Source organism: Heptranchias perlo, unplaced genomic scaffold (assembly GCF_035084215.1).
Source record: "Heptranchias perlo isolate sHepPer1 unplaced genomic scaffold, sHepPer1.hap1 HAP1_SCAFFOLD_229, whole genome shotgun sequence".
Classification (NCBI taxonomy): Eukaryota; Metazoa; Chordata; class Chondrichthyes; order Hexanchiformes; family Hexanchidae; genus Heptranchias; species Heptranchias perlo.
The window spans coordinates 170066-186113 of NW_027139243.1; positions in this window are offsets into that span (position 1 = coordinate 170066).

Consider the following 16048-nt stretch of genomic DNA (forward strand, 5'->3'; position numbering starts at 1 on the left):
GCAGTGAGTAATATAGTTCACACTCTCCCCCTACACATCCCTGGGGAGAGCAGTGAATTGTAAAATCGAAACACTCCCCCAAAAGATCAAGTGCAGCAGTGATTAGTTAAGTCCACACTCTCAAACCATCACACGCCTAGAAAGCAGTCAGCAGTCAAATCCACCCACTTTCACCCCAAAAACCCCTGGAGAATGCAGTCAATAGTCAAAACCACATTCTCTATCCCCCACACACCCAGGGGGAGAGCAGTGAGTAGTAAAGTCCACACTCTCTCCCCCACACTCCCATGGGGAGAGCTGTCAGCAGTCAAATACACACAGCACCCCCCTCCAAAAATCTCTGGAGAAAGCATTGACCAGGCAAGTCCACATTCTCCGCGCCCCACACACCCATGGGGAGAGCAGCCAATAATAGTGATTCATTCAAGGGAGAGATTGTGAGGGTTCAGAACAAACATGTCCCCACAAAGAAAAAGGGTGCGACGCCAAATCAAGAGCCCCCTGGATGACAAGCAGGATACAGGATAGGATACAACAATAAAGGCAATCTTACGCCAGTTAAGGAGAGCTCAATACTGCAGAAAGCACAGAGGTGTATCGAAAGCGCAGGGGTGAAATTTAAAAAAGGAAATTGGGAAAGCAAAGAGAGGGCATGAAAAAGGACTGGCAAGTAAATACAAGGAATAACCAAAGCTATTTTATAAATACATAAAGAGCAAGAGTATAACGAAGGAAAGAGTGGGGTCTATTGGAAACCAAAGAGGTAACCTATTTGTGGAGGTGGAAGATGTGGGCACGGTTCTCAATGAAAACTTTGCGTCTATCTTCACAAAAGAGGGGTACGTGTAGAGATTGTAGTTAAGGAGGAGGAGTGTTAAATATTGGATGGGATAAACATAGTGAGAGATGAAGTGTTAAAGTTTTTAGCATCTTTGAAAGTAGACAAATAACCAGACCTGCATGAAGTGTATCCCAGGCTGTTAAGAGAAATAAGTGAGGAAATAGCTGCGGCGCTGACCATCATTTTCGAGCGTAACCTCGGTGGTGGGCAAATTATTAGAATTGATTCTGAGGGACAGCATATACCGTCATTTAGAAAGGTACGGGTTAATCAAGGACAGTCAGCATGGATTTATTAAGGGAATGGAGTTTCTGACTAACTTGATTTTTTTTTGAGCAAGTAACAAGGAGGGTCGATGAGGGTAATGTGTTTGATATAGTCTACATGAATTTTAGCAAGGGTTTTGACAAGGACCTGCTTGGCAGACTGGTCAGAAAAGTAAGAGCCCATGGTACCCAAGGGAAAGTGGCAAGTTGGATCCAAAATTGGGTCGTTGGCAGGAATAAAAGGGGAGTGTTCGGCGGGTGTTTTTGCGACGGAAAATGTGTTTCCAGTCGGGTCCCGCAAAGCTCAATAAGATTGGATCGGCTGTGGCTGATTTCTTTGGATCATAGGAGGCTGAGGGGAGATTTAATAGAGGTATATAAAATTATGACAGGACTAGATAGACTGGATAAGGAGGACATAATTCCCTTAGCAGAGGGATCAGTGACCAGGGGACATTGATTTAAAGTCATTGGGAGAAGGATTAGAGCGGAGCTGGGGGGAGATTGTTTCAACCAGAGGGTGGTGGGGGTCTGGAACTCACAGCCTGAAAGGGTGGTAAAGGCAGAAACCCTCAACTCACTTAAAAAGTACTTGGATGTGCACCTGAAGTGCCGTAACCTAAAACCTAAAGGGCTATGAACCAAATGCTGGAAAGTGGGATTAAGCCAGATTCTTTTGGCCGGCACCGAAACGGTGGGCCGAATGGCCTCCTGTTGTGCAGTATTTTTTTCTGTCTCTCTGACTATAAACCAACTCCACAATCACTGACACCAATCTCCTCCTTTCTGATATAAACCAACCCCAAAATCGCTGACAATAATCTCCTTCTGTCTAATATAAGCAAACCCCACAGTTACTGACACCAATTTCCTCCAGTCTGATATAAACCAACACCACAGTTACTGACACCAATCTCGTCCTGTCTGATAAAATCCAAGACCGCAGTCGCTGAAATCAATCTCCTCCAATCTGATATATAAATCCACAGTGACAGACACCAATCTTCCACTCAGATTCTGGCTCAGCGGCAGGAAACAAAGGGTAATGGTCGACGGGTGTTTTTGTGACTGGAAGGCTGTTTCCAGTGGGGTGCCGCAGGGCTCAGTAGTAGGTCCCTTGCATTTTGTGGTATATATTAATGATTTGGACTTAAATTTAGGAGGCATGATTAAGAAGTTTGCAGATGATCCAAAAATTGACCATGTGCTTGATAGTGAGGAGGAAAGCTGTAGACTGCGGGAAGATATCAATAGACTGGACAGGTAGGCAGGGAAGTGGCAAATGGAATTCGATCCGGAGAAGTGTGAGGCAATGCATTTGCGGAGGGCAAACATGGCAAGGGAATACACAATAAATGGGAAGATATTGAAAGGTGTAAAGGAAGTGAGGGACCTTGGAGCACGTGTCCACATATCCCTGAAGTTAGCAGGACAGGTCGGTAAGGTGGTTAAGAAGGCATATGGAATACTTTCCTTTATTAGCTGAGGCATAGAATTTAAGAGCAAAGAGGTTCTTCTGGAACTGTATAAAACAAAGGTTAGGCCACAGCTTGAGTGCTGTGTACAGTTATGGTCACTGCTTTACAGCAGGATGTAATTGCACGAGAGAGGGTACAGAGGAGATTTACGAGGATGTTGTCAGGACTGGAGAATTTGAGCTATGGGGAAAGATTGGATCAGCTGGGGTTGTTCTCTTTGCAACAGAGGAGGCTGAGGGGTGATTTAATTGAGGTGTACAAAATTATGAGTGGCCTAGAGTGGATCGGAAGGACGTATTTCCCTTAGTGGAGATGTCGATAACCATGGGACATAGATTTAAAGTGATTGGTAGAAGGATTAGAGGGAAGCTGAGGGAAACAATTTTCACCCAGAGGGTGGTGGGGGGCTGGATATCACTGTCTGAAAGGGTGGTAGAGGCAGAAACCCTCAACTTATTTTAAAAAGTACCTGGATGAGCACCTGAAGTGCCATGAGATACAAGGCTCCGAACTAAGTGCTGGAAAGTGGGATTAAGCTGAGTGGCTCTTTTTCGGCCTGCGAGGACACAATGGGCCGAATGTCCTCCTTCCGTGCTGTAAATTTTCTATGATTCTATGATTGTATAATTGGGGCAGTGGCAGCATGGATACGGAATTAGCTAAGGAACAGGAAACAGAGAGTAATGGTGAACGGTTGTTTTTCGGACCGGAGGGAGGTGTACATTGGTGTTTCCGAGGGGTCGGTACTAGGACCACTGCTTTAATTAATATATATTGGACTTGGGTGTACAGGGCACAATTTCCAAATTTGCAGATGACACAAAACTTGAAATTGTAGTGAACAGTGAGAAGGATAGTGATAGACTTCAAGAGGATATAGACAGGCTGGTGTACTGGGCCGACACGTGGCAAATGAAATTTAACGCAGAGGAGTGCAAAGTGATACATTTTGGAAGAAAAAGAGAGGAGAGGCAATATAACCGTAACGTTACAATTCTGAAGGGGGAGCAGGAACAGAGAAATCTGGGGGAATACGTGCAAACATCATTGAAGGTGGCAGGGCAGGTTGAGAAAACGGTTAAAAAATCATACGGGATCCTGGGCTTTATAAATAGATGTATAGAGTACAAAAGGAAGGAAGTTATGATGTAACTCTATAAAACACTAGTTCAGCCACAACTGGAGTATTGTGTCCAATTCTGGCCACCGCACTTTAGAAAATATATGAAGGCCAAAGAGAGGGTGCAGGAGAGATTTACTGGAATGATTCCAGGGATGAGGGACTTTAGTTACGTGGATAGTCTGGAGAAGCTGGGGTTGTTCTCCTTCGAGGAGAGAAGGTTGCGAGGAGATTTGATAATGGCATTCAAAAGCATGAAGGGTCTCGACAGATCAGATAGACAGTAACTGTTCCCATTGGTGGAAGGGTCAAGAACCAAAGGACATAAATTTAAAGTGATCGGTAAAAGAAACAAAGGTGACATGATGAAGAACTTTTTTTATACAGCGATTGGTTTAGGATCTGGAATGCACTGCCCGAGGGGGTGGTGGAGGCAGATTCAATCATGGCCTTCAAGGGGGAACTGGATAAGTACATGAAGGGAAAAATGCAGGGCTACGGAGGAAGGGCGGGCGAGTGGAATGAGCTGGATTGCTCTTGCAGAGAGCCGGCACGGACTCGATGGGCCAAATGGCCTCCTTCCGTGCTATAACATTTCTATGATTCTATGATTTAGCTTTTATTAACCTGTTTCCTTCTGCCCTTTCCTCTAGTTTATGTCTGTCTCGCTATCGGGTGAACATTTGATTTGAAGCATTTGTCATAAACTGATGGCTTTTCCACATTTCGGGGCGGTCAGACACGCTCTGTCGGTCTGTTAGTGCTTCTGACCATTTTTGGGAACAGGCCGTGAGTGAAAAGTTTACCAGCAAAGTAACAGGGAGTTAACACACCGGGAATAAAACTCGTTGCCTCACATTGTTAGACACTGAGTGACACATGTTGTAATGTGTCAAGGAAGAAAGAAAAATAAAGGGCAGGTGTGTTTCTCCGCCCCAGGGGCAAAGATATATCAAACATTGTAGTGGATTGTATTCAAAATAACATTGCCAATGACTTTTTCTGTAGATATATTTGTTTTTAAAGTCTGGATTTTAAAATTTACTTCAACCCCAAAAACAAAAAAAACGCTAATAGTCCGTATGGGGATTTAACCAGCGACCTCGTCGTTGAAGGACCACGCTTTAACCAACTGAACTAACTGATTATAAATATGCCTCACGGTCATGGGTTCGAGCCCCGTGTTGGACGGTCTATGTTTTACTTCTCACACCAGCTGACAGTGTTATTGCAGAAACATTGAACAAACCACATCCCTTAAACATTGTGATCTGTTTCTATATAACATGGTGGGGTGTGAATCGAAATTAACAAATAAAGTGCACATTAATGTATCAGACTTAATTCTGATGATAATTATTTTACAAACAGTGGACAGCCCATCGTGAAAACATTGTCCCGATATAAAATCAGTCGGCAGGACCCTGAGCCGCTGTGAAAATGCTGTGACCGCAACGTAATTCAAACACACAGCCTTCGGATTTGGACTCAAACGCTACCGTTACGCCACGAGTTCCACAGCAAGCGGGTGGAGACGGATCCAGAGGAGGGAGATTGGTACCGACCGCTACCTGGGCTCTCAGAGTACGGGAGGCCGAAACAGCAGCAGCCAGACCGGCTCAACACAAGCGTAGGATCCCCTCTCTCAAATCAAGCCGCTGCGGAGGAGAGCTGCTGATTCCGGCCTGAGCCCTGAGCCCTGCCTTCGGTCTCTCTTTACTGAACGGGGCTGATGCAGTTTCAGCCCACACATCGGCTCAGGAATCCCACTCCTCCGAGATTCACTGATGTAAATCTTGTTTAGATTTTGTGAATTAAGATTTAATTCAATCCTCATCTGCCCTCCGCTCTGTCAGTTCAGAACTTTATTTAAATCGATATTTGGAGCTCTGTTTTACAAGGTGCCGGTTGTTTAAGTATTTCTCAGTCCCACTATTCCCATTAATTACACTTTTTGCTGCTAATTTCTGCTAATCACAAAGTGCCCAGGAATTAGGGAATTTCTCCCGGGGACTGGGGAACTGACTCGGATTTGGCTCAACCCACAAATACTCAAAAGTTATTGTCACTGCCGTTGCACAGGATTAAAGGAAGGTACCGATCCAGAAGCGGTTTTATATCATTACTGACAAATCAGTGTAAAAGGCAAAGGACACATTCTGCTTTTCTGCAGGGCTGAGTCCCTGCCAGCTTCTCCGACTTTCTGTCTCCCTGTCCATCCGTCTGTTTGCTTCTCTGCCTTATTCTACGGCTTCTTGTTTGCTGGCTGCAGGCCTCAATCCCCGACTGATTAAATATCGGAGTCTGTGTCGGAATGAATGACTGTGACTGAGCGTCTGCCCACTTATGGACCTGAATGGCAACATTTCTGAGTTCCTGCCTTCGCTCAGTATCACGGGCCTGTCTCTGTCCCTCAGGATGACAATACACCCACAAGCTTTCCGACTGAACACAGGTTTGGTCAGTCAGTTCACGCAGCTCATTCTGGAGTTTAATGATTTTGAAATGAATTTTATTTCCTGGGTGAGTTGTGAAGTTTTGATCAGTGAAATGTTTGTGAAAGAGAACGGAGGAGAAATTTGAGAGCGTTTAGATTGGTACAGAAGTGATGTTGTTTAACGGAGAAGCAACGCGTTTCCAATCAGTGCAGAGAGAGATGATTCAGCGGTTCACGTTCTGTGTAAACACATCCTCTGACTTGCGGCTGATACACTGAGCCAAGGTTTCCGAGGTGCTGTGGTTATCGCATTTACCTCACATGTGAAAAATCCCCGGTTCGATCCTGGGCGGAAATGTTAATTGGGAATTTGATGCACATGAGCCTCCAGGCGTAAACTTCTTCTCTGAAGAAGGGCGATAATTGTTTGTTCCTAATAATTTAACAACGGCTGTACCAGATTCCTGGTGTCATAAACAATCAACATTTTTTAACCAGATTGTTAAATTACAGTCTGGAAAATGAGAATGGGTGGAAATTCATCACATACAAAGCACAATAATTTATTTCAAATGTCACTATCACTCGGCAACCATGTTCATATTTCCGTGAGTCTGCAGCAGAAAGATATCGGTTGACCAATAGCGATTACAAGAATTCTTCATCTTTCATTTATTAACTTAACACCATTCATTAGTCGCAGAACCCTCAAGCTTTTGCTCAGCAAAATAACATTTTTTGCCGTTAATTTTCGAAGATTCTTCTATAATTCTATGACTGTTCGTTTAGTTTGCATCACACTGGAGGGGATTGGTGTCAGTGACTGTGACGTTGATTTATGTCAGGCAGGAGGAGATTGGTGACAGTGACTGTGACGTTGATTTATGTCAGACAGGAGGAGATTGGTGAAAGTGATTGTGGGCATGGTTTATATCAGACAGGAAGAGATTTGTCTCAGTAACAGTGGCGATGGTTTATATCAGACTGGAGGCGATTGGTGTCAGTGACTGTGGGTATGGTTAACATCGGACAGGAGGAGATTGGCCTCCGACTCTCATTCTTTGTATCACCGAATACTCTCATCTCTCCGTTCTTTTCATCTGCTGGTTGCAGATATTCTTGTGGTTAAATATGAATAATAAACAACATCTACTATAGGTCAAAACTTTAAAAGGAATAAAGGAACAGAGAAATCTGGGGGTATATGTGCACAAATCAATGAAGGTGGCAGGGCACCAGAAAACAGTTTAAAAAAAGATAGGGAATCCTGGACTTAATAAATAGAGGCATGGAGTACAAAAGTATGGGGAGTCATGATGAACCTTTACAAAACACTGCTTCGGCCACAACTGTAATATTGTGTCCATTTCTGGCCACCGCACTTTAGGAAAGATGTGAAGGCCAAAGAGAGGGTGCAGAAGAGATTTACGAGAAGGATTCCAGGGATGAGAAGAACAGCGTCCACGACACCACACAACCCTGCCACGGTAACCTCTGCAAGACATGCCAGATCATCGACACAGATACCACCATCACACGAGAGGACACAACCCACCAGGTGCACGGTTCATACTCCTGTGACTCGGCCAACGTTGTCTACCTCATACGTTGCAGGAAAGGATGCCCCAGAGCATGGTACATTGGCGAGACCATGCAGACGCTGCGATAACGGATGAACGGACACCGCGCAACAATCGCCAAACAGGAGGGTTCTCTCCCTGTCGGGGAACACTTCAGCAGTCATGGACATTCAGCCACCGACCTTCGGGTAAGCATACTCCAAGGCGGCCTTCGAGACACACGACAACGCAAAATCTTCGAGCAGAAATTGATAGCCAAGTTCCGCACCCATGAAGACGGCCTCAACCGGGATCTTGGGTTCATGTCACACTACACGTAACCCCACCAGCGAACAAATGTTATCTGTTTTTAATATAACGGGTCATTGACTGTCTTCCTTCTCTCCCTCTCTCTTTTTTTGGGGGTTTGTATATTCGGTGGCCTTTTTAGGTGACACCTTTCTGTCTGCTCACTGTGATTGCCTTGGCAACGGGCAGTAATCACCAGGCATTGTTCTGTGATTTTAAAATGCGAATGATTCGAAAATGTCATTTCCACACCACATGAGGAAGGAGGAAGCCTCCGAAAGCTTGTGGGATGAAAAATAAAATTGTTGGACTATGACTTGGTGTTGTAAAATTGTTTACAATTGGAACAGAGATGGTTGCGAGGAGATTTGATAGAGGTATTCAAAATTATGAAGGGTCCAGACAGAGTAGTTAGAGATAAACTGTTCACATTGTTGCAAAGGTCAAGAATCAGAGTGCATAGATTTATGCTGATTGGCAAAAGAACCAAAGGTGACATGAGGAAAAACCTTTTTACACAGAGACTGGTTACGAACTGGAATATACTGCCCGAGGGGATGATGGAGGCAGATTCAATCATGACATTGAAAAGGGAACTGGATAAGTACTTGAAAGGAAAAAAATGCAGGGCTTCGGGAATAGGTCGGGGGAGTGCGACTGCTGGATTGCTCATGCATAGAGCCAGCAGGGACTCGATGGGCCGATTGGCCTCCATCCTTGCTCTAACCTTTGTATGTTTCAATGATTCTATGATCTCACAGCCCCGGTATATTTGTTCTTTCCCTGAACAATCTTATACAAAATCAAACTGTACACAGATACCGACAATGTTTCCCTCATCCCGACAGAAGCAGCAGGAAATGTCACTTTAAACTGGCAGTTGCTTCAAATGATTCACGATAGACCTGCGTTGTCTCTCAACTGTTCCAGGAGTTGCATTGATTCAGTGCGTGAATTTTGGAAAAGGAAACATGTCCATCAGCAGCTTGTGGCAGTCTTTTACCTCACTGTCCATTTCATGCACATGCCGACTTGCACTTGGTGGTATCCTGCCCTGAACATGGCCTTCTGTCGCGATAGGTGTTCGATAAGAAAATGCCATTTTGTGCGAGCAGCTTGTCTGGCACGAAAATTACCTGAATTACAAAGGGGCAAGTAGGAAAGGCCGCGTTGGGCAACTTGCTGGCAGCAAAGAATTTTCAGCGGAACATGTGGATTTTTTTTTGTTATTCGTTCATGGAATGTGGGCGTCGCTATCGAGGCCGGCATGTATTGCCCATCCCTAATTGCCCTTGAGAAGGTGATGGTGAGCCGCCTTCTGAAACCGCTGCAGTCCGTTTGATGACGGTTCTCCCAAATTGCTGTTAGGAAGGGAGTTCCAGGATTTTGAATCCGCGACCATGAAGGAAAGGCGATATATTTCCAAGTCGGGATGGTGTGTGACTTGAGGCGAAATTGCAATTGGTGTTGTACCCATGTGCCTGCTGCTCTTGTCCTTCTAGGTGCTAGAGGTCGCGGGTTTGGGAGGTGCTGTCGAAGAAGCCTTGGCGAGTTGCTGCAGTGCATCCTGTTGATGGTAAACACTGCAGCCACTGTGCGCCGGTGGTGAAGGGAGTGAATGTTCAGGGTGGTGGATGGTGTACCAATCAAGCGGGCTGCTTTATCTTGGATGATGTCGAGCTTCTTGAGTGTTGTTGGAGCTGAAATCATCCAAGCAAGCGGAGAGTATTCCATCACACTCCTGACTTGTGCCTTATAGATGGTGGATAGGCTTTGGGGAGTCAGGAGGTGAGTCACTCGCCGCAGAATACCCAGCCGCTGACCTGCTTTTGTAGCCACAGTGTTAATATGGCTGGTCCAGTTAAGTTTCTGGTCAATGGTGACCCCCAGGATGTTGATGGTGGGGGATTCGGCGATGGCAATGCCGTTGAATGTCAAGGGGACATGGTTAGACTCTCTCTTTTTGGAGATGGTCATTGCCTGGCACTTATCTGGCGCGAATGTTACTTGCCACTTATGAGCCCAAGCCTGGATGTTGTTCAGGTCTTGCTGCGTGCGGGCACGGACTGCTTCATTATTTGAGGGGTTGCGAATGGAACTGAACACTGTGTAATCATCAGCGAACATCCCTATTTTCTGGCCTTATGATGGAGGGAAGGTCATTGATGAAGCAGCTGAAGATGGTTGGGCCGAGGACACTGCCCTGAGGAACTCCTGTAGCAATGACCTGGGGCTGAGATGATTGGCTTCCAACAACCACGACCATCTTCCTTTGTGCAAGGTATGAATCCAGCCACTGGAGAGTTTTCCCCTTGATTCCCATTGACTTCAGTTTTACTGGGGCTCCTTGGTGCCATACTCGGTGAAATGCTGCCTTGATGTCAAGGGCAGTTACTCTCATCTCACCTCTGGAATTCGGCTCTTTTGTCCACGTTTGGACCAATGCTGTAATGAGGTCTGGAGCTGAGTGGTCCTGCCGGAAGCCAAACTGAGCATCGGTGAGCAGGTTATTGGCGAGTAAGTGCCGCTTGATAGCACTGTCCACGACACCTTCCATCATTTGCTGATGACTGAGATTAGAATGATGAGGCGGTAATTGGCCGGATTGTATTTGTCCTGCTTTTTGGGGACAGGACATACCTGGGCAATTTTCCACATTGTCTAATAGATGCTAGTTTTGTAGCAGTACTGGAAGAGCTTGGCTAGAGGCGCAGCTAATTCTGGAGCACAAGCCTTCAGCACTGCAGCTGGGATGTTGTCGGGACCATTGCCTTTGCTGTATCCAGTGCACTCAGCCGTTTCTTGATATCACGTGGAGTGAATCGAATTGGCTGAAGACTGGCTTCTGAGATGGTTGGGATATCGGGAGAAGGCCGAGATGGATCATCCACTTGGCACTTCTGGCTGAAGATGGTTGCAAACGTTTCCGCCTTGTCTTTTGCACTCACGTGCTCACGTGCTGGACTCCGCCATTATTGAGGCTGGGGATGTTTGCAGAGCCTCCTCCTCCCGTTAGTTGTTCAATTGTCAACCACCATTCACGATTGGATGTGTCAGGACTACAGAGCTTTGATCTGATCCGTTGGTTGTGGAATCGCTTAGCTCTGTCTATAGCATGTTGTTTCCACTGTTTAGCATTCATGTAGTCCTGAGTTGTCGCTTCGCCAGGTTAGCACCTTATTTACGCCTGGTGCTGCCCCTGGCTTGTTGCTAGTGGTAGAGTGAGGAATATGCCGGGCCATGAGGTTACAGATTGTGCTGGAATACAATTCTGCTGCTGCTGATGGCCCACAGTGCCTCATGGATGACCAGTTTTGAGCTGCTTTATGTGTTCTGAATCTATCCCTTTCGGCTCGTACATTTGGACCGATATATTCTGCATTTATGCTTCATTTAACTTCATAGATTTCTGGAAGTCGAGACAGGAAAAGAGAGGAGGATGTGGACTGAGTAGAATTTCAATTCTGTCGGAGTTGGTGCGAGAGTGAGTGCAGTCAAACTCTACACGCAGCTTTGAATTTAGTCACTCAGACACCGCAGGAATGCAGTGCAGAGAGCCCAGGTGACATTCTTGGAATGAGCTTTGTGGTGGTCATGGACAACTATGATGGGAGGAGGAAGTTACAAAGGGACATGGGCAGAATGAAGGAGAGGGCAAAACCACGGATGATGGCGTAGTAATCTCAGGATTGCTGCCAGTGCCACATGCTAGTCAGCGTAGAAATAGGAGGATATTTCAAATGAATACGTGGCTAGAGGAATGGTGCAAGGGCGAGGGATTCAAATTCCTGGGACACTGGAAACGGTTCTGGGGGAGGTGGGACCAGTACAAACCGGATGGTCTGCACCTGGGCAGGGCCGGGACCGCTGTCCTAGGAGGAGTGTTTGCTAGTGCTGTTGGGGAGGGTTTAAACTAAAGTGGCAGGGGGTTGGGAACCTGAGCAGGGAGAGAGAGGAAAGCATAACAGGAAGGGACAGAAGGTATGGAGTAATAGGTAAAGTGTTAAAAAAGGAAAAAGCAGGAACTAAGCGTCACAAAACAGATTTGAAAGTTCTTTATCTGAATGCACGTAGCATTCGTAATAAAATGGACGAGTGAACGGCACAAATAACTACGTATGGGTATGATCTTGTGGCCATTACAGAAACATGGCTGCAGGGTGACAACGACTGGGAATTAAATATGCCAGGGTATTTAACAATCAGGAAGGACAGGCAGGAAGGAAGGGGAGGTGGGGTGGCTATGTTAATAAAGGAAGGAATCACTGTAATACAGAGAAATGATATTGGGACAAAGCATCAAGATAATGAAACAGTTTGGGTGGAGATAAGGAATAATAAGGGAAAAAAAAACATTAGTGGGCGTAGTATATAGGCCTCCTAATAGTTGCAACTCTGCTGGAAGAAGTATTAATCAGCAGATAGTCGGGGCATGTAATAAGGGAACAGCCATAATTATGGGGGATTTTAATTATCATATTAACTGGACAAATCAAATTGGGCAGAGCAGCCTTGAGGACGAGTTCATTGAGTGCATCAGGGATGGATTTCTTGAGCAGTATGTAACTGATCCTACAAGGGGGCAGGCAACCTTGGACCTGGTCCTGTGTAATGAGTCAGGATTAATTAATAATGTCCTAGTTAAGGATCCCCTTGGAACGAGCGACCACAACATGGTTGAATTCCATATCCAATTAGAGGGTGAGAAGGTTGATTCTCAAACAAGCGTACTGAGCTTGAATAAAGGAGACTATGATGGTATCAGAGCGGAATTGATTAAAGTGGACTGGGAAAATAGATTAAAGGGTAAGACGGTACATGATAAGTGGTGTTCATTTAGGGAGTTATTTTACAACTTTCAAAATAAATATATTCCACTGAGGAAAAAAGGGTGTAAAAGAAATGACAGCCATCCGTGGCTAAGTAAAGAAATCAAGGATAGTATCCGACTAAAAACAAGGACATATAAGGTAGCCAAACTTAGTGGGAGGATAGAAGATTGGGAATTCTTCAAAAGACAGCAAAAAGTAACTAAAGGATTGATTAAGAAAGGGAAGTTAGATTATGAAAAGAAATTAGCAAAAAATATAAAAACAGATAGCAAGAGTTTCTATAGTTATATAAAAAGAAAAAGGGTGGCTAAGGCAAACATAGGTCCCTTAGAGGATGAGACCGGGAAATTAATGGTGGGAAACATGGAGATGGCAAAAATGCTGAACAAATATTTTGTTTCAGTCTTTACAGTAGAGGGCACTAAGAATATCCCAACACTGGACAAACAGGGGACTCTCGGGGGGGAGGAGCTAAATACGATTAAAATCACTCAGGAGATGGTACTCAGTAAAATAATGGGACTCAAGGCGGATAAATCCCCTGGACCTGATGGCTTCCATCCTAGGGTCTTGAGGGAAGTGGCAGTAGGGATTGTGGATGCTTTGGTGATAGTTTTCCAAAATTCCCTGGACTCAGGAGAGGTCCCGGCAGATTGGAAAACTGCTAATTTAACACCGTTATTTAAAAAGGGTAGTAGGCAGAAGGCTGGAAATTATAGGCCAGTTAGCTTAACATCTGTGGTGGGTAAAATTTTGGAGTCTATTATTAAGGAGACAGTAACGGAACATTTAGATAAGCATAATTTAATAGGACAAAGTCAGCATGGCTTTATGAAGGGGAAGTCATGTCTGACAAATTTGCTTGAGTTCTTCGAGGATATAACGTATAGGGTGGATAAAGGGGAACCAGTGGACGTTGTGTATTTAGACTTCCAGAAGGCATTCGACAAGGTGCCACATAAAAGATTATTACTTAAGATAAAAAATCACGGGATTGGGTGTAATATTCTGGCATGGGTGGAGAATTGGTTATCGAACAGGAAGCAGAGAGTTGGGATAAATGGTTCATTTTCGGACTGGCAACCAGTAACCAGTGGTGTTCCACAGGGGTCGGTGCTGGGTCCCCAACTCTTTACAATCTATATTAACGATTTGGAGGAGGGGACCGAGTGCAACATATCAAAATTTGCAGATGATACAAAGATGGGAGGGAAAGTAGAGAGTGAGGAGGACATAAAAAACCTGCAAGGGGATATAGACAGGCTGGGTGAGTGGGCGGAGATTTGGCAGATGCAATATAATATTGGAAAATGTGAGGTTATGCACTTTGGCAGGAAAAATCAGAGAGCAAGTTATTTTCTTAATGGCGAGAGACTGGAAAGTACTGCAGTACAAAGGGATCTGGGGGTCCTAGTGCAAGAAAATCAAAAAGTTGGTATGCAGGTGCAGCAGGTGATCAAGAAAGCCAACGGAATGTTGGCTTTTATTGCTAGGGGGATAGAATATAAAAACAAGGAGGTATTGCTGCAGTTATATAAGGTATTGGTGAGACCGCACCTGGAATACTGCATACAGTTTTGGTCTCCATACTTAAGAAAAGACATACTTGCTCTCGAGGCAGTACAAAGAAGGTTCACTCGGTTAATCCCGGGGATGAGGGGGCGGACATATGAGGAGAGGTTGAGTAGATTGGGACTCTACTCATTGGAGTTCAGAAGAATGAGAGGCGATCTTATTGAAACATATAAGATTGTGAAGGGTCTTGATCGGGTGGATGCAGTAAGGATGTTCCCAAAGATGGGTGAAACTAGAACTAGGGGGCATAATCTTAGAATAAGGGGCTGCTCTTTCAAAACTGAGATGAGGAGAAACTTCTTCACTCAGAGGGTGGTAGGTCTGTGGAATTTGCTGCCCCAGGAAGCTGTGGAAGCTACATCATTAGATAAATTTAAAACAGAAATAGACAGTTTCCGAGAAGTGAAGGGAATTAGGGGTTATGGGGAGCGGGCAGGAAATTGGACATGAAGCTGAGTTCGGATCGGTCAATGCCCTGTGGGTGGCGGAGAGGGCCCAGGGGCTATGTGGCCGGGTCCTGCTCCGACTTCTTGTGTTCTTTAGATTTGTGGTTGGGATCAGATCAGCCATGATCTTATTGAATGGCGGAGCAGGCTCCAGGGGCCGATTGGCCTACTCCTGCTCCAATTTCTTATGTTCTTATGTTCTAATAGAGTCATAGAGTCATAGAGTTATACAGCACGGATAGATGCCCTTCGGCCCATCGTGTCCGCGCCGGCCATCAGCCCTGTCTACTCTAATCCCATATTCCAGCATTTGGTCCGTAGCCTTGTATGCTATGGCATTTCAAGTGCTCATCCAAATGCTTCTTGAATGTTGTGAGGGTTCCTGCCACCACAACCCTTTCAGACAGTGAGTTCCGGACTCCAACCACCCTCTGGGTGAAAATGTTCTTTCTAAAATCCACTCTAAACCTCCCGCCTTTTACCTTGAATCTATGTCCCCTTGTTATAGAACCCTCAAGGAACGGAAAAAGCTCCTTAGTATCCATCCTATCTGTGCCCCTCATAATGTTGTACACCTCAATCATGTCCCCCCTCAGCCTCCTCTGCTCCAAGGAAAACAAATCCAATCTTCCCAGTCTCTCTTCATAGCTGAAGCGCTCCAGCCCTGGTAACATCCTGGTGAATCTCCACTGCACCCTCTCCAAAGCGATCACATTCTTCCTGTAGTGTGGCGTCCAGAACTGCACACAGTACTCCAGCTGTGGCCTAACCAGTGTTTTATACAGCTCCATCATAACCTCCTTGCTCTTGTGAGGCAAAGGAGGAGATTGCGGGGGCTCTGACACATATATTCAGAACCTCTCTGGCCACAGGGGATGTGCCAGAGGACTGGCGAACCGCTAATGTAATACCATTATTCAAGAAGGGGAGTAGGGAAAAACCCGGGAACTACAGGCCAGTGAGTCTAACATCAGTGGTCGGAAAATTATTGGAAAAAATTCTGAAGGACAAAATTAGTCTCCACTTGGAGAAGCAAGGATTAATCAGGGATAGTCAACATGGCTTTGTCAAGGGAAGATCATGTCTGACTAATTTGATTGAATTTTTTGAGGGGGTGTCAAGGCGTGTGGATGAGGGTAACGCAGTGGATGTGGTATACATGGATTTCTGTAAGGCCTTCGATAA